Source organism: Artibeus jamaicensis, unplaced genomic scaffold, assembly GCF_021234435.1.
Source record: "Artibeus jamaicensis isolate MK-2021 breed Jamaican fruit bat unplaced genomic scaffold, CSHL_Jam_final contig_354, whole genome shotgun sequence".
Lineage (NCBI taxonomy): Eukaryota > Metazoa > Chordata > Mammalia > Chiroptera > Phyllostomidae > Artibeus > Artibeus jamaicensis.
The window spans coordinates 6,498,240-6,514,943 of NW_026521803.1; the positions used below are offsets into that span (position 1 = coordinate 6,498,240).

Genomic DNA, 16,704 nt, shown 5'->3' on the forward strand with positions numbered 1-16,704 from the left:
AATTCATTATGCAGAGAGCATAGAATGCAAGAAGATGATTGGAAAGAGTCCAGCCAAGACAGGGAAATAAAGTGAGTCATGTGGGGCCTTCTATTTCATATTAAAGAGTTTGGACTTCATATTGGGAACAGGAAGGGGTGGGACACTGAAGGCTCCTAATCAGGTTTTCTTTTTAGAAAACAAACATTCTTCACACTACACCCAGAAAAGACTGGAAAAACTGTAACACTGGGGCTGTAGATCAGTTCAGGAAGCCTTTTCAATAAATTAGACAATAAATGATTAGTAGTCGAGGGAAGTAGTAATTAGTTGACAGAAGTGGAAAAATTTTGAAAATAATAGGGTAGTATAATCAGGTCTTGGTGACTGACTAGATATATGGGGCATAGAAGGGGTTTGAGTTCATGATTATCAGATCTCTGACTAAGGCAGCAAGGTGGATGGGAGTACTGTACTTACCATTCAGAGACATGGTGCCAGAGAAGGGAGAGTGGATTTTGACGGTGGTTCTGTACTTTAGTTGTAATTTTGATGTGGCTGTGAGGAGGAGAGCTGTGGTTTTCTATGCTGCCATCTTAAAGTGATTTTAAACATAACATAATATTTATAAGCTACAGTTAAATTCTTGGATACCAGTAATAATTCACTTAAATTTTGTTTTTTATCCCTCTTACGACAGGATACTGCTTCTGATAGTTCTTGAGAAAAGGCTAGCAATATTATAAAGTACCTGCACCAAAAGGTATCAAAAATCAGAAAGGTTCCTAGTCTCTGAGAGCTGTAACAGATTAAACTGATTTAGTTCTTGTCTTGCTTCCCTAAATTTCTCTCCAGCCATGCTCCCCGTCATGTGGCTTATTTTAGTTTCTGAAACACACCTAATTCCTTGCTTGTTGCTCATATTGCCAAATTCTCCCTCTACCCAGATGTTCTGCATTAATTTCATGCTTATGGTTATGTATTTGATTTATATAACAATTAAACTTTTACATTTTAAATCTATTGACTAAAACATACATTTAAACTCAAGATATTGTTACAGAAAAATATGGTGGAAATAAAGTAGTTACCACAGGAATTTGGAAAAAATCAAAGAGCCTAGGGTGAATTTATAAGTTGACATTTTAAAAAATGTGTGAATCTTATTTCTTTTGCTCTTTAATCTTAAATATATTAAAAAACAGAAGGGATATATGCATTATTATAGAAGTAGTTGTGTGATATGTTTTTAAGATTTAAAACTAAAGAAGAACTCATCTATACAGTGTCAGAGGAGCATTTAATAGACATAAGGACTTGAAAGTATCTAATTGTTTACTGTAATTTGCAGGTCAAAAATCTTTTTTTTTTTGTTACTTTTCAAGTACATTTTTTTTTCCTCTTCCCCCCCCCCCCGCCCGGTCTCCCCCCTCCCTCCCGTTCCCCCCCCCCCCAGTCCTCATCTCTGTGTCATTCATACTTGTTCCTCAAACTCCCTCCCCCTTTTTCCCCACAGGTCAAAAATCTTGATAAAGGAAAGTACATAATTTGAAAATCTGAGAGGATAAAAACTCTATAGATAGGTATAAAATCAGTTTATTTTTTCAAGCAATTGACTAAATTTGTAGAGAAAATGATGCTTAATAAATATTTCACAGGTGCCTTTCTACAAACAAAAAGTTTTTAGTAATTGCCTATCATGGCCAAAGGTAATTGACTTTTACGTGGGAATCTTCATTATTCAGATGTGTTATATGTTGAATTTAGTAATTTTGTTTTTAAAATTGTGGGCTTTCTTGCCCTGGCTGGTGTGGCTCAGTTAGTTGCGTGTCCTCCCGCAAACTGAAAGGTCTCAGCTTCAATTCCTGGTCAGGGCACAAGCCTAAGTTGTGAGTTTGGTTCCGGGTCTCAGGGCCACTGGTCAGTGTTTCTGTCTCTCTCTGCCCTCCCTTCACCTCTCTCTTTAAGAAAAAGGGGGGGACTTCTGCCAAGACAGAGGCATAGGTGGAAACACTTGGCGTCCTTGGACAACCAAATCTAAAAACAACAAAGTTTTAACAATAATAAATGCAACCAAACCACACAGAAAATTGAACAATACGGAGTCTGAAAACAACAAACCACTCAGCTAAACTGGTGAGAGGGGCGAAGCCAGCAGTGGAACAGGTCAAGCAAAAAAGATCCCCAGACCCGGGCAGTGTGCAGGCAGCCGAGGGCACAGATCCCAGGTGCAGGCTAGCTACGGGCGGGCTCAGGGAAGAGGCGCAGCTGGCTGTCTGCGGTTGGTTGTGAATTTGCGCGCAGATAAACCAGTGAAGAGGCAAGCATTGAGACAGATCGTGCAGGCCCCAGCGGCGCAGGGTGGCAGACTCACACATTTGCGCTTGGATAAGCAGGCAAGGGCGAGCGGTGAGGTGGACCCAGCAAGCTGAGAGGACTGCCATTGCTCCCTCTCTGACCCCGCCCCCACATACAGCATCACAAACCAGCAACCTGGGGGCCCCCCCGGTGAACAGCTAAGGCGCCTTTCCTTATACATAACAGGAACAAACAGATCAAAACATGGCTCAAGAACAACTCAGAGCCCCAGAGCCAATAAATCTGAGCAATGAAGAAATAGCCAAACTCTCATATGCACAGTTCAAAACACTGGTGATCAGGATGCTCGCAGAAATGGTTGATTTTAGTCACAAATTAGAGAAACATATGAAGGCTAAACTAATTGAAATGAATGGAAATGCACAGGAAACCAATAGTAATGTAAAGGAAACTGGGACTCAAATCAAGGGAGCAGACCAGAAGGAAGGAAAAATGACCAAATAGAAAAATATGAAGAAACAAGAATTCAAAAAACATGAGGAGAGGCTTAGGAACCTCCAGGACATCTTTAAATGCTCCAACATCTCAATTATAGGGGTACCAGAAGGGGAAGAGGAACAGCCACCAGTGGAAAACTTATTTGAACAAATAATAAAAGATAACTTCCCCAATCTGGCAAAGGAAATAGACTTCCAGGAAATCCAGGAAGCTCAGAGAGTCCCAAAGAAGTTGGACCCAAGAAGGAACACACCAAGGCACATCATCATTACTTAGCCAAGAATAAAATGAAGGAGAGAATCCTAGAAGCAGCAAGAGAGAAGGGGACAGTCACCTACAAAGGAGTTCCCATCAGACTGTCAGCTGACTTCTCAAGAGAGACCTTACAGGAAAGAAGGGGCTGGAAAGAAGTATTCCAAGTCATGAAATCCAAAGACCTATATTCCAGACTGCTCTATCCAGCAAAGCTTTCATTTAGAATTGAAGGACAGATAAAGTGCTTCTCAGATAAGATCAAATTCAAGAAGTTCATCATCACCAAGCCCTTATTTTATGAAATGTTAATGGGACTTACCTAAGAAAAAGAAGATAAAAAAGATGAACAGTGAAAGGACAGCAAACTCACAGTTATTAACAACCACACCTAAAACAAAAGCAAATTAAGAGGACAGCTAGATCAGGAGTGAACCATAGAAATGAGGATCACGTAGAGGGTTAGCAACAGGGGAGTGGGAGAAGGAGAAGGGGGGAGATGGTACAGAAAATAAGTAGTGTAGACAGTAGATAGAAAGTAGATAGGGTGGAGGGTAAGAATAGTATGGGAAATATAGAATCTAAAGAACTTGAGACACATGTTCATGAACTAAAGGGGGGGAATGGTGGGAGAGGAGTGTGCAGGGTGGAGGGGAAGGAAGGGGGAAATCGAACAACTGTAATGGCATAATCAAAATACATATTTAAAAAAAAGGAAAATGGGGGCTGTTGATATATAAGTGACTTTTTATACTATAATTCCTAACAATAAATTTTAGGTATTCTTTACAATTTTTTACATATTTTATACTAGGTATTGTACTTAGTATGGCTGATTTTATGCCAGATTTCATTGAAGAAACTATGAGGAACCCCAAGGAATTTAGAATGAGTTGACTTACCTTTTCTTTAGGGTCAGTTGTTTGTATACATAAAATGAAAGAAAAGAAGAAAGAGAATGATGGTAGAAAATCACTATCAGTGAGCCCTGCAAGCTGTTTTCCATTGCTCACATTTTCTGTACTCATTTGACTCTTGGAAAATTAAGTTCTTTGTTTGCTTATACAAGACAAAGTGCACACCGCCCTTTAGTACTCTGTTATTTCCTCCACTTTGCTTTGTGTTTTACTCTTTAATGGTTCAGCATGTCCTTTGTGCTCTATGCTAAAGAGATTTAGAAATGAAAGTTTGAGAAAAATCATTGGCTATGTTTGTGGCCTGTAGAGCACTGTGACCTATGGAGAGTGATCATGTTGTGTCTTATGAAATTGTCTGCAAATTTATTATTTCTCTAGAATTTCTTAAAAATTTAAAACCTTTAGTAGTAAATTGGAGCAATCTGGGCAAAATGCCTAACTAAGGCCTTTTCTCCCCTGTTGAAAATTGCATATAAAGTCACAGTTAGTTTGATAGAGTTAATACATAGAAATAATGTACATTTAAATGCTTTTTTAAGAGTTCAAAAGTATGTTAAACATTTGAGAATTTTTCATCACTGTTACTACTTAAAAGGCAACATCGTCATCTCAGAGAGAGGCAGGATAGTGTTTTCAGTTAGATTTGTGTTGTGCCAATAATGTTACCAGGCTATAACATCTGAAGGGCTAATATTTAACAGCTTACCAAAGAACAGAAAATGTTATAGGCAAGGCCATATGGGAATAATGCAGCATAGAACTCAGAAAACCCAGTTCCCCAGTTGTGCTCAATTTTAAACCTCATCTCCTTGAGCAAGTGACTTAATCTTCCCCAGGCTTTAGGTTCTTTATTAAATAAAATATGTAGAGCTTACCTGTATTTAAAGTACTTTGGCAACAAAGCACTGTTAAAGTGTAAAGTATTTTTAAAACAAATTACAATACTTTTAACACACCATACAGTATAGAATAATATCAGCTAATGATTGAGCCAGATGCATTTAAAAAATTATATCAGATTTGTCCCAGCTCTACTAACTATACTGTCACAAAGTATCCTATATTGATACAGTATAAGAAATTCTAATATGACCACTGATAAAAAGTTGAAAAACTTTCATTTGACTTACAGAATTGAAAATTTAAGAAATGGTTGGAAAACCTACAAGTATTTGTCGAAATCTTGCTATGTTTCACCTTTTTGGGGGAGAAACAAATGTTAAGCAGGTTGTTGGAAAGAATTAGAATCAAGTTACAAGTCAGTGATTTGTTATTTCAACAAAATTTAAACAAATGCTCATATATCTAAAGGAGAAATACAAGATCTTTGTGGCATAGGCTCTGTTCCCTGTTGCTATCTATGTATTCTGGCCTCATCTTTTCCTTCTTATACGTCCATGTTGTACTTGAACACATATGTAGTTACATAGGGTTTTTTAAAGCCCACTTTGGTCTCTCTTGTCTATGGCTTTGAAGATCCTGTTAATCTCTGCTTGAAAGATAATCTCTGCCGCCCTGATTTGCATAGTTAATATCTAATTGGCTTTTTTTCCTTCCTCAACCACAAATCTATGTTTTGGAAGAGTAGCAGGTGATAGGGAAAAAAGGTTAGGAAAGTAAATTGGGGAAGTTAACTTGAAATATACCAGGTTAAGAAGCTGGGATTTTACTCTGTAGGTAGTTGGAGGCTGTTGAAAGATTTATCTTAATGTTGCAGACTAAAGATTATTGGACAGTCAGCACGTTAGAACCACCTTGGTTTGGATTAGAGGTTGAGAATCACCATATAGTGTCAGATTATGAGGCAGAGTTGTCAAAGCAGGGATGATAAGGATCTGAAGAAAATTGATCAAGCATTCATTTATTTTAAAAATATTTCTTGATACTTACTATGTTCCAAGTTTTGTTCTAGGTTCTGGGGATAGAGGAGTGAAGAGATGAAAATTCTACTCTGATGTTTATAAAGTATAGAGAGCCTTAAAAAGTCAGTAAGAAAAAAACAACCTTATGAAAAGTTAATGTGTCTTCATCTTACAAAAGAAAGCAGCTAATAAACATATGTAAAGATGCTCACTTCATTAGTAATTATGAACGTAAAATTAAAATCACAAAGAGACACAACCATGAGTTCACCAGAACAGATAAATTTTAAAAGATTGAAAATGCCAAGTGTTGGTGAAGACATGAAACAGTGATAACTCATATTCTGCTGATGGGAGTATAACCTGGCACAGCCTCCCTGGAAAATGGTTTAGTGGTGCATACTGCATGAGCCAACAATCTTCTGCAAGGTATATTTTCAGTAGAATGGTTGCTGGAAGTAGTGTGTTTCTTGAACTAGGTGGTGGGTAGTAAAATGGTGTTCATTTTGTGCTAATTCATTGAGCTATATGTTTGTTTGGTTTACTTCTCTACCTATATGTTGTACTTCAATAGAAGGAAAAAATAAAAGTTGTCCCTTCCTACAGTTTGCAAAAGAGAGCCATCATTATTATCAGAGTCATCACCATCATTGCAAACATTAGTGATTAATATATGCTAGGTACTATTTTAGTTGCATTTATATATATTAACTCATTTAATCTTCTCAGTTCTTGACTCTCTTATTATTGCCATTTTACAGATGAGAAATAGGCACAGAAAGGTTCAGTAAGTTCAGCAAGCTCACACAGCTACTGAGTGGTAGACTCAGATTTTAAATCCAGACATTATCTTAAGTCTGTGTTCTTAACCACTATGCTGTATATCCAACAAAAACAGCCTGTACTCTCAAGCCTTATGCTGCATATAGTGATAAATGTATCAAGAGCAATAAAGTAGATTAAAGGAAAATAGGCAGCACTCACGGAACGGTGCGTGCTGCTTTATATAGGATGGTCAGAGAAGGTCTCATTGAGGAGGAGGTGATAATAATACGGAGACCTAAAGAAGCACACAGATGGGCTTCTGGGGATGGGCCATACTGGTATCTGGCAGAGCCTTTCAGGAAGAGAGAAGAAAGTGCAGTGGCCTGAGACAGGAGTGTGCTGGGCCTGTCTGAAGGATAGTAAGAAGGCCATGTGACAGAAGTGGAGCAAGTAAGGGCACAGTAGTAGGAGATGAGGTTAGAGAAGTAATGGGTGCTGCACACTAAGATCTCAAAGGCCTTTGTAAGAGCTGTGACTTTTACTGTAAATAGAGTGGGAAGTCTTTGGACAGATTTTGGCAGAGGAATGATATGAAATGATCTGTGTTTTAAAAGGATAATTCTGACACTTTGAAAAGAGTATATAACAGGTGCAAAAGCAAGAACAGTGAGAGTTTTGAGGCTAATTGCAGTAATTGAATATTGAATTAGTGAGAGATGATGTGACTTAGACCAGGATAGCAGTGGAGGTGTAGAGTTTTCAGGTTCTGGATATATAGTACCAAGGTATTTGTCGAGAAACTGGATTTAGGATGTGAAATAAAGAGATTATAAGGATGAGATCAGTGTTTTTGACCTGACAAACTGGAAGAATGGTATTAACACTTACTGAGATGGGGAAGGTTGCAGAAGCTGGTTTGAGGAGGAAGATTAGTAGTCTCAGAAATGTGAGATTTGGGATGCAATTAGACATGCAAGTGGGGATATTGAGTAGATACTTTAAAAAAACTAATCTGGAGTTTAAGTGAGAAGACCAGAAATTTATAAAAATATAAATTTGGTAAACACTGATATATAAGTTATATTTAAAGATATGAGTGGATGATAAAGAAACGACTGTAGATACAGAAGTCCTTCCAATAGCATTCTGTGTTTAGATGTCAGGGAGGTGAGGAGGAACCAGCAGAAGAGACTGAAAGGGGGGAAATTAACAGGGTGTGTCTTAGAAACCAGGTGGAGAAAGTACTTTAAGGAAAAGGGAGTGATGATTCCTGTATTGAATGTGGCTGACGGGTCAAGTAAGATACGGGCTGAAAATTGACCATTGGATTTAGCATTAACTGAGAATCATAATGGGCACTTCTAATCCAGTAGAAGCAGGGAAGCAAGGTGAGAAATCAAGAATTCCAGATTATATTGTAAGTGAGTTTGAGAAACACAAGGAAGTTGGAATAATTTTTTCTAATGTAAGTAGGTTATGTGGAAAGAAAAGAAGTGGGGCTCTGACTAGTATGGCTCAGTGGGTTGAACTTTGCCCTGCAAACTGAAAGGTCGCCAGTTCAATTCCTTGGCAGGGCACATGCCTGGGTTGTAGGCCAGGTCCCCAGTTGGGGGCATGCAAGAGGCAACGATTGATGTTTCCATCAGACATAGGTGTTTCTCTTCCTCTCTTTCTTCCCTCCTTTCTCCCCTCTCTAAAAATAAATAAATCTTTAAAAAGAAGAAGAAAAAAGAAAGGCGGGAAGTTGAAATGGACTGGATTGTGGAAAGGCCAGAGGTTTGAAAAGAGAATGACCGACTCTCTTAAATAGCTGGTAGCATTTCTTCCTGTTGTCAGAACCTTATTAATCCTTGATATCCTATATGATTTTGAAAGAAACTTAAACATAGTAGTCTAGGTTTTCTTTTCTTTTTCAATTACAGTTTAGTTTCAGTATTATTTTTGTATTAGTTTGGGTGTGTAGCATAGTGGTTATGCAATCATATATTTTACAAGTGTTCCCCCAGATATTTCCAGTACCCACCTGGTATCACACAGTTATTAGCAGTATTATTGACTGTAATGGTCTAATTTTTCAAGTATAAAAATTTATTCTCTTTGGGGATGGTAAGACAGCCATATAAGAAATAGGAAAGAGACCATTTTCCTGAGACCTTGTCCCATCAGCAAAGCTCTTTTGATATTTTTAGTTCCACTCTACCTTCTCTTGTTCATTTTCCAGGGAAGATGAGAAAGTAGTTCAGATGCGCTGAGGGATCTAGGGTAAAACTTTGCTTGTGTTAACCTGACTTTATCTTCTGGTAATGGCAGGTGACTTAGTGGGGCTAGATCAGCATTAAACATTAATCTTCCAGATCTCTGACTTATCCATTGAAGAAGAAAAGTCTAATGCAGAAATTTGTTTCAATTAGAAATATTTTTACTTCTAGTACATGTTGCAAAAATGTGTATCTATACTAACTATTAAAGCAAGAGCTTTTGCTAAACAGGCCAGTCATTATGGTACCATCTAGGCCTACAGTCTCTTAAGGAGATCATAAGGTAGTACCTGATGGCTAAACCGTAACTGATGGCAGTTGGTTAGGGCAATTATAATTGATAGCATTTTATATTCTGTTGTTTTTACTCTTGTTAATGCCAGAAAAAGGCAAATCAGATAGTAGCTGTGGAAGATTGAGGGAACCTGGAATAGAACAAGTAAATCAAAATTATAAGTAAGTAGCCGTTACCAGGATGGGAGGTAGTAGGTTAAAGCACCAGGAACATGGAGGTAGAGATACTGAATCCATGTTATGCTAGGGAAGCAGTAAACTCCTAATAATAAAGCAACACCTGCATTCAAACTTAAACACCAGCCTTTCTGTATGATCAGATTGTTCTGTTTATTAAAATATCAATTCTGATTTTAATATTTTTTCTCTTCCCTATTACCATTTTTATCTCAAGAATAAAACTTCTTGAGTCCAAGAAAGCTTAACTGACATTAAACTGAGTAGAAATTTTAGACTTACCAAGCAGGTACATAGAAAATGATGCTTAATTTGTTTTTAATTTATTTTTATTCCTAGCTTTGGCCCCTCTCCTTTGGCAACCTCCAGCTTGTTCTTTATATCTATGGATCTGTCTGCTGCTTTGTATTTTTATTTGTCAATTACAGTTGGCATTCAGTATTATTTTATATTAGTTTCAGATGTACTGCACCGTGGGTTAGACATTTATATAATTTAAGATGTAAATCTAGTACCCACCTGGCAACATACACAGTTATTACAAAATTATTGACTATATTGCCTATTCTGTACTTTACATCCCCATAACTATTTTGTAACTACCAATTCATATTTCTTAATGCCTTCACCTTTTTTACTGGAACCCTCATTCCCCCTCCCATCTGGCAACCATCAGTCTGTTCTCTGTATCTGACTCTGTTTCTGTTTATTTTGTTCTTTACATTATACATATAAGTAAAATTATATAGTAAATTTCTTTCTCTGATTTATTTCACGTAGCATAATACCTCTGTTGTCCATTCATGTTGTTACATCCTTGTTGCAAATAGTAAGGTTTTTTTTATGGCTGAGTCATATTCCATTGTGTATATATACCGCAGTATCTGGGAACTTAGGTTTCTTCCACATTTTGACTATTATAAATAACACTGCAGTGAACCTAGGGATACATATATCTTTTTTAATTTGTATTTTGGATTTCTTTGAGATAATGCCTAGGAGTAGAATTGTTGGTTCATAAGGTAAGTTCTGTTTTAAACTTTTTGAGGAACCTCCATACTGTTTTCCACAGTTTCTGGACCAATTTGCAATCCTACCAACACTGCTCAAGGATTCTCTTTTATTTGCATCCTTACCAATACATGTTTTTTTATCCATGATAGCCATTTTGACAGGTGTGAGGTTATACTTCATTGTGGTTTTGATTTACATTTGTCTGATTAGTGGTGTTGAGCATCTTTTCATATGTCTATTGGCCATCTGTGTGTCCTTTGGAAAAAATATCTATTCAGATTCTCCATTCAATTTTTTATTGGCTTGTTTGTTGTTGATTTTTAGTTCTTAGTTTTAAGTTGTGTGTGCTCTTTATAAATTTTGGGTATTAACCCCTCATCAGAGGTTTCATTGGCAAATATCTTCTCCCATTCAGTACGTTGTCTTTTCATTTTGTTGGTGGTTCCTTTGTGTTATGATAAACCTTAGTTTGATGTAGTCCCAGTTGTTTATTTTTTTGTTTTCCTTGCCCGAAGAGGTGTAACAGAAAAATTATTACGAAGAGCAGTGTCAGCAAGTTCACTGCCAATGTTTTCTTCTAGGATTTTTATGGTTTTTGGTCTGCCATTTAACTCTTTACATTTTGAGTTTATTCTTGAATATGGTGTAAGAAGGTGGCTTAGTTTTATATTTTTGCATGTATCTGTACAATTTTTCCAACACCATTTATTGAGTAGACTGATATTCCATTGTATATTCTTTTTTTTTTTTTTTTTTAAGATTTTACTTATTTATTTGTAGATAGAGGGGAAGGGAGGGAGGAAGAGAGGGAGAGAAACATCAATGTGTGGTTGTCTCTTGCATGCCCCATACTGGGAATGTGGCCTGTAACCCAGGCATGTGTCCGGAGTGGGAATCAAACCAGCAGCCCTTTGGTTTTGTAGGCTCAGTCCACTGAGCCACACTAGCCAGGGCCCATTGTATATTCTTGCCTCCTGTGTCATAGATTAATTGACCATATGCATGGATTTATTTCTGGGTTCTCTATTTTATTCCATGTTCTCTATTTTTTCGCCAGTATCATGCTGATTTGATTACTATAGCCTTGTAGTATACTTTGATAACAAGTAGCATGATACTTCCAACTTTTTTTTCTTCCTTAAGATTGCAGTGGTTATTCTGAATCTTGTGGTTCCATATATACTTTCGGATTACTCATTCTACTTCTGTGAAGTGTGTCATTGATATTTTGATAGGTATTGTATTGAATATGTAGGTTGTTTTGCATAGTGTGGACATTTTTTCTTCCTATCCATGAACATGGTATATGCTTCCATTTATTAATATCTTCTTCAGTTTCTTCATTGACTTAAAATTTTCTAAGCACAGGTGTTTTGCCTCCTTGATTAAATTTATTCCTAGGTATTTTTTTATTGATGAAATTATAAGTGGGATTGTTTTCTTAATTTCTTTTTCTGATAGTTTATTATTTCTGTATAAAAACGTAACCGATTTCTAAATATTTATTTTGTATCCTGCTAGTTTATTGAATTCATTTATCAGTTCTAGTAATTTCTGGTGGAATCTTTGGTATTCTCTCTGTATTGTGTCATCTGTAAAGAATGACAGTTTTACATCTTTCTTTTCAATTTTAAATGCCTTTTATTTCTTGTTTGATTGCTGTGCCTAGGACTTCAAATACTGTGTGGAATAAAAATGGTGTGTGAAAATATACATCCATGTCTACTTTCTGATCTTAAAGAAAATGGTTTTAGCATTTCTCCATTAAGTATGTTGTTAGTTGTGGGTTCATCTTGTATGGCCTTTGTTGTGTTAAGGTATATTCCCTCTATTCCCACTTTGCTGAGTTTTTATCATAAATGGATGCTGGATTTTGTCAAATGCTTTTTCTCCATCTAATGATAAGATCACATGATTTTGTTTATGTAGTATATCACAGTAATTGGTTTTCTGATGTTCAGCCAAGTTTCAGTCTCTGAAATAAATACCAGATGATCATGGTGCATGATATTTTTAATACATTGCTAAATCCAGTTTGCTAATATTTTTGCATCTATGTTCTTTGGGGATATTGGCTTATACTTTTCTTTGTAATAATGTCTTTGTCTTATTTTGGAATCGGGTGGTGGTTGCCTTATGAAAAATGAGTTTGGGAGCTTTCCCTTCTCTTGAATTTTTTAAAATAGTTTGAATGTAGGTGTTAATTCTGTGACTGTTTTGTAAAACTCACCTGTGAAGCCATCTGGTCTAGGATGTTTATTGAGAATTTTAGATTATTGTTTCGATTATATTGGTAGTAATTGGTCTGATCAGATTTTGTTTCCTTCTTTTTTAAAAAAGATTTTATTTATTTATTTTCAGAGAGAGGGGAAGGGAGGAAGAGAGGGAGAAAAGCATCAATGTGTGGTTGCCTCTCGCATGTCCCTGCCCCACCTTACCCCCTCCCCAAGGACCCTCCCCAAAACCCAGGTGTGTATCCTGACTGGGAATCTAACCAGCAACCTTGTGGTTCACAGGCATCACCCAGTCCAGTGAGACACACTAGCCAGGGCTCGTTTCTTCTTTATTTAGTCTTGGAAAAGTATATGTTTCTAGGAATTTATTAATTTCTTCCAGGTTGTCTACTTTTGTGGCATATTACTGCCTGTAGTATTTTCTTACAATCCTTAGTGTTTCTGTAGTGTCAGTTGTCACTTCTCTTTCATTTCTGATTTTATTTATTTGGGTCCCCTCTCACTCTTGCAGTCTCTCTCATGAGTCTAGTGAAAGGTGTATCAATTTTATATATTTTTTCAAAGAACCAGGTCTTAGTTTCATTCATCTTTTGCATTGTTCTTTTAGACTCTATTTTGTTTATTTGTGCTCAGATCTTTATTATTCCTTCCTTCTACTCACTTTGGGCTTTGCTTCTTGTTCTTTTATAATTCTTTTAGGTGTAAGGTTAGATTGTTATTTGATAATTTTCTTTTATCTTGGGGTAGGCATGTATTACAGTAAATTTCCCTCTTAGGAGCCTTCGCTGTGTTCCCTAGATTTTGGGTTGCTGCATTTTTATTTGCATTTGTCTCAAGGTACATTTTGATTTCTTCCTTGATCTTCATTGTTAACCCAGTCATTGTTCAGTAGAGTGTTATTTTGCCTCTGTGTTTGTGTTTTTCACTTTGTTTTCTTATAGTAGATTTCCACTTTCATACCATTGTGGTTGGAGAAGATGCTTGTTATGATTTAAGTCTTCTTAAATTTATTGAGATTTCTTTTGTGTCCTAACATGTAGTTTATAGTAGAAAACATTCCATGTGTACTTGAAAGGATATTTTCTGCTGCTTTGGAATGAAGTGCTTTGAAATATCAATTAATACATCTTACATAGTGTATTGTTTAAGGCTGTTGTTTTCTTTTTGATTTTCTGTCTGGAAGATTCATGCGTAGATGACAATGGGATATTAAAGTCTCCATCTATGACTATTTACTGTCCATCTCTCCCTTTATGTTTGTTACTATTTTATTTTTCCAGGTGTTCCTGTTTAATGTTTACAAGGCTTATATCTTTTCATTGGCTCAATCTCTTTATCATTATGTCATGTCCTTTTTTGTCTTTCATTATATAGCCTTTGTTTTAAAGTCTTATTTCATTTCATATAAATATTGCTACTCGGGCTTTTTTTTTTTTTCCCATTTACATGAAACATCTTTTTTTTTTATCCCTTTACTTAACTCTATGTGTGTCCTTCTATCTGAAGTCACCTCTTGTAGTCAGCATTTGTATGGATTTTGTATTTTTATCCATTCAGCTGCCCTATGTCTTTTGATTGGAGTATTTATTCACATTTAAAGTGATTATTGATGGGTACGTTATTGCCATTTTATTATTCATATTTTTTCATCCACCCCCCACCCCCAGCTGCCTTTACTCCTAAAGAAGTTCCTTTAACATTTCTTATAATACTGGTTTGGTGGTGATAAACTCCTTTAACTTCTTCTAGTCTGGGTATCTCTTTATCTCTTCTTCAGTTTTAAATGGTTTCGTCTGGTTAGGGAAGTTTTCATTCTTACCTTTTCAAATAGGTTCTCAATCCCTTGATGTTCCTCTTCTTCTGACATTCCTATGATGCAAATGTTATTGTGCTTTATGTAGTCCCAGAAGTCCCTTAAACTATCCTCATTTTTTAAAATGCTTATTTCATTTTCCTGTTCTGATTGGGAGTTTTCTGCTACATTGACTTCCAGATCTGTGGTTGGTAGCTGCATGTTCTGGGCCTGGAGCCAGGTGGTAGATGCCACACTGAACTGAGGCTATTACAAGTACCAGTCCTGGGGCCACTCAGCAATCTCTTATAGTTTTCAGAGTACAGGTCTTTCATCATTTACAAGTATTTGTGGGAATTTTATGGTTTTTGTTTCATGTATGTGCAATTGTGAATGGGATTATTTTTTAAATTTTTCCTTCTGATTGTTTGCTGTTGGTATATAGAAAAAGCAGATTTCTGTATATTGATTCCATATCTTGCAACTTTAAGAAGTCATTTATTATTTTTAATTGTTTTTTTTGTAGAGTCTTTAGGGTTTTCTATGTATAGTAGTATCTTGTTCACTGCAAATAATGTTTTCCTTTTTTTTTTTCTTTCTGACTTTGATGCCTTTTGTTTGTTTTTTTGTTTGTTTGCTGTGGCTGGAACTTTCAATACTAAATAGAAATGGTGATACTGTGTATCCTTGATGTGTTCCTAATCTTAGAGGACAAGCTTTCAGCTTTTCACCATTGACTGGAGTATTAGCTGTTGTGAGGCTTTTAATCATAAAAGGATGTTGAATTTTATCAAATGCTTTTTCTGTATCTTCTGAGATGGTCATATGGTTTTTATTCCTTATTTGTTTTTTAATATTTAATTTATTAGAGACAAATATTTAATAAATATATTAAGTATTTATTAAATAAATATTTAATTTATTGTTTTTAGAGAGAGGAATAGGGAGAGAAACATCAACGTGTGGTTGCCTCTTCCGCACTCCCAACTGGGACCTGGGCCTGCAACACCTATATGTTCTGTGACTGGGAATTGAACTGGTGATCCTTTGGTTCACAGGCCAGCACTCAGTCCACTGAGCCACACCAGCCAAAGGCCCATATTCCTTATTTTTTTTATGTGATGTAATGCATTGATTGATTTAGAGATGTTGATCCATCCTTGCAGCTCTGTGCTTGGTCTCACTTGGTCATGGTATATAATATTTTTAACGTATAGTTGAATCTAGTTTGGTAATAGTTTTGTTGAGACTCAATATCCTTGAATCCATGCTCATAGCATTCGGTATCCTTGAATCTATGCTCATCAAGGATATTGGCCTGTAATTTCCTTTTCTTATAATGTTTTTTCTGCTTTTGGTATCAGGATAATGATGGCTTTGTAGAATGTGTTTTGGTAGTGTTTCGTCCTCTTCCATTACTTGAAATAATTTTTTATTTCTTCCTGAGTCAGTCTTAGATGGTTGTATATTTCTAGAAATTTAAACATTCTTCTAGATCATTGAATTTATTGGCATATAATTGTTTCATTCTTTAATGATTTTTTAAATTTATGTGCTGTTAATTGTAACTTCTTTCAGTTATGATTTTATTTGGGCTCTTTTTTAATTTATGAGTTTGGCTAAAGGTTTGACAATTTTATTTATCTTTTTTAAAGAACACAGCTCTTAATTAATGTTAATTTTGTTTTCCTTTTTTTTTTTTTTTTAATTCTCACCCGAGGACACTTTTTTTTCCATTGCTTTTAGAGAGGAAAAGGGAGAGAGAAATATCGATGCAGGAAAGAAGCATCGATTGATTGCCTCCCGAATGCACCCAGACTGGGGATGGAACCCACAACCTAGGTATGTGCCCTGACTGGGAATTGAAAACCCGCAATCATTTGGCTACAGGATCATGTTCCCACCACCTGAGCCACACCAATCAGGGCTCTGATGTTTTCTTAATTTCTATATTATTTCTGCTCTTACATTGACTGTCTCCTGTTTACTTTTTGTTTTGGTTTTGTTTGTTCTTTATCTGGTTCCTTTAGGTATGAAGTTAGATTGCTTAATTGGGATTTTTCCTGTTTTTTTAAGGTAGTTCTGTATAGCTATGAACTTTCCTTTTTGAACCGTTTTTGCTACATCCCATATTTTGAAAAGTTGAGTTTACATTTTCATTTGTCTCCAGATAAATTTTTAATTTTCTGTTTCATTTCTTCTTTGATCATTGGTTCAGTACCCTGTTTAGTCTTCACACTAAAACTAATGTTTTAGTCTCCATTTCTGTTTTTTCCTGTAGTTGATTTATTTATTTATTTTTTATAAAGATTTTATTTATTTTTATAGAGAGGGGAAAGGAAA

At 36.0% G+C, this 16,704-nt stretch overlaps 1 protein-coding gene across 3 annotated transcripts in view; it reads left to right on the forward strand.

Annotated features, from left to right (window-relative positions):
* The window catches only part of YES1 (YES proto-oncogene 1, Src family tyrosine kinase), a 78,957-nt gene that overhangs the window by 22,911 nt on the left and 39,342 nt on the right, over nt 1-16,704 (forward strand). Inside the window, exon 2 of one of the 3 annotated variants that reach the window (XM_053664229.1) lies at nt 16,108-16,203. The exons of the other annotated variants lie outside the window; for them this stretch is intronic. The gene's annotated coding sequence lies outside the window, so the exon portion shown is untranslated. The remainder of the gene's footprint in view (nt 1-16,107; nt 16,204-16,704) is intronic. 3 annotated transcript variants of the gene reach the window in all.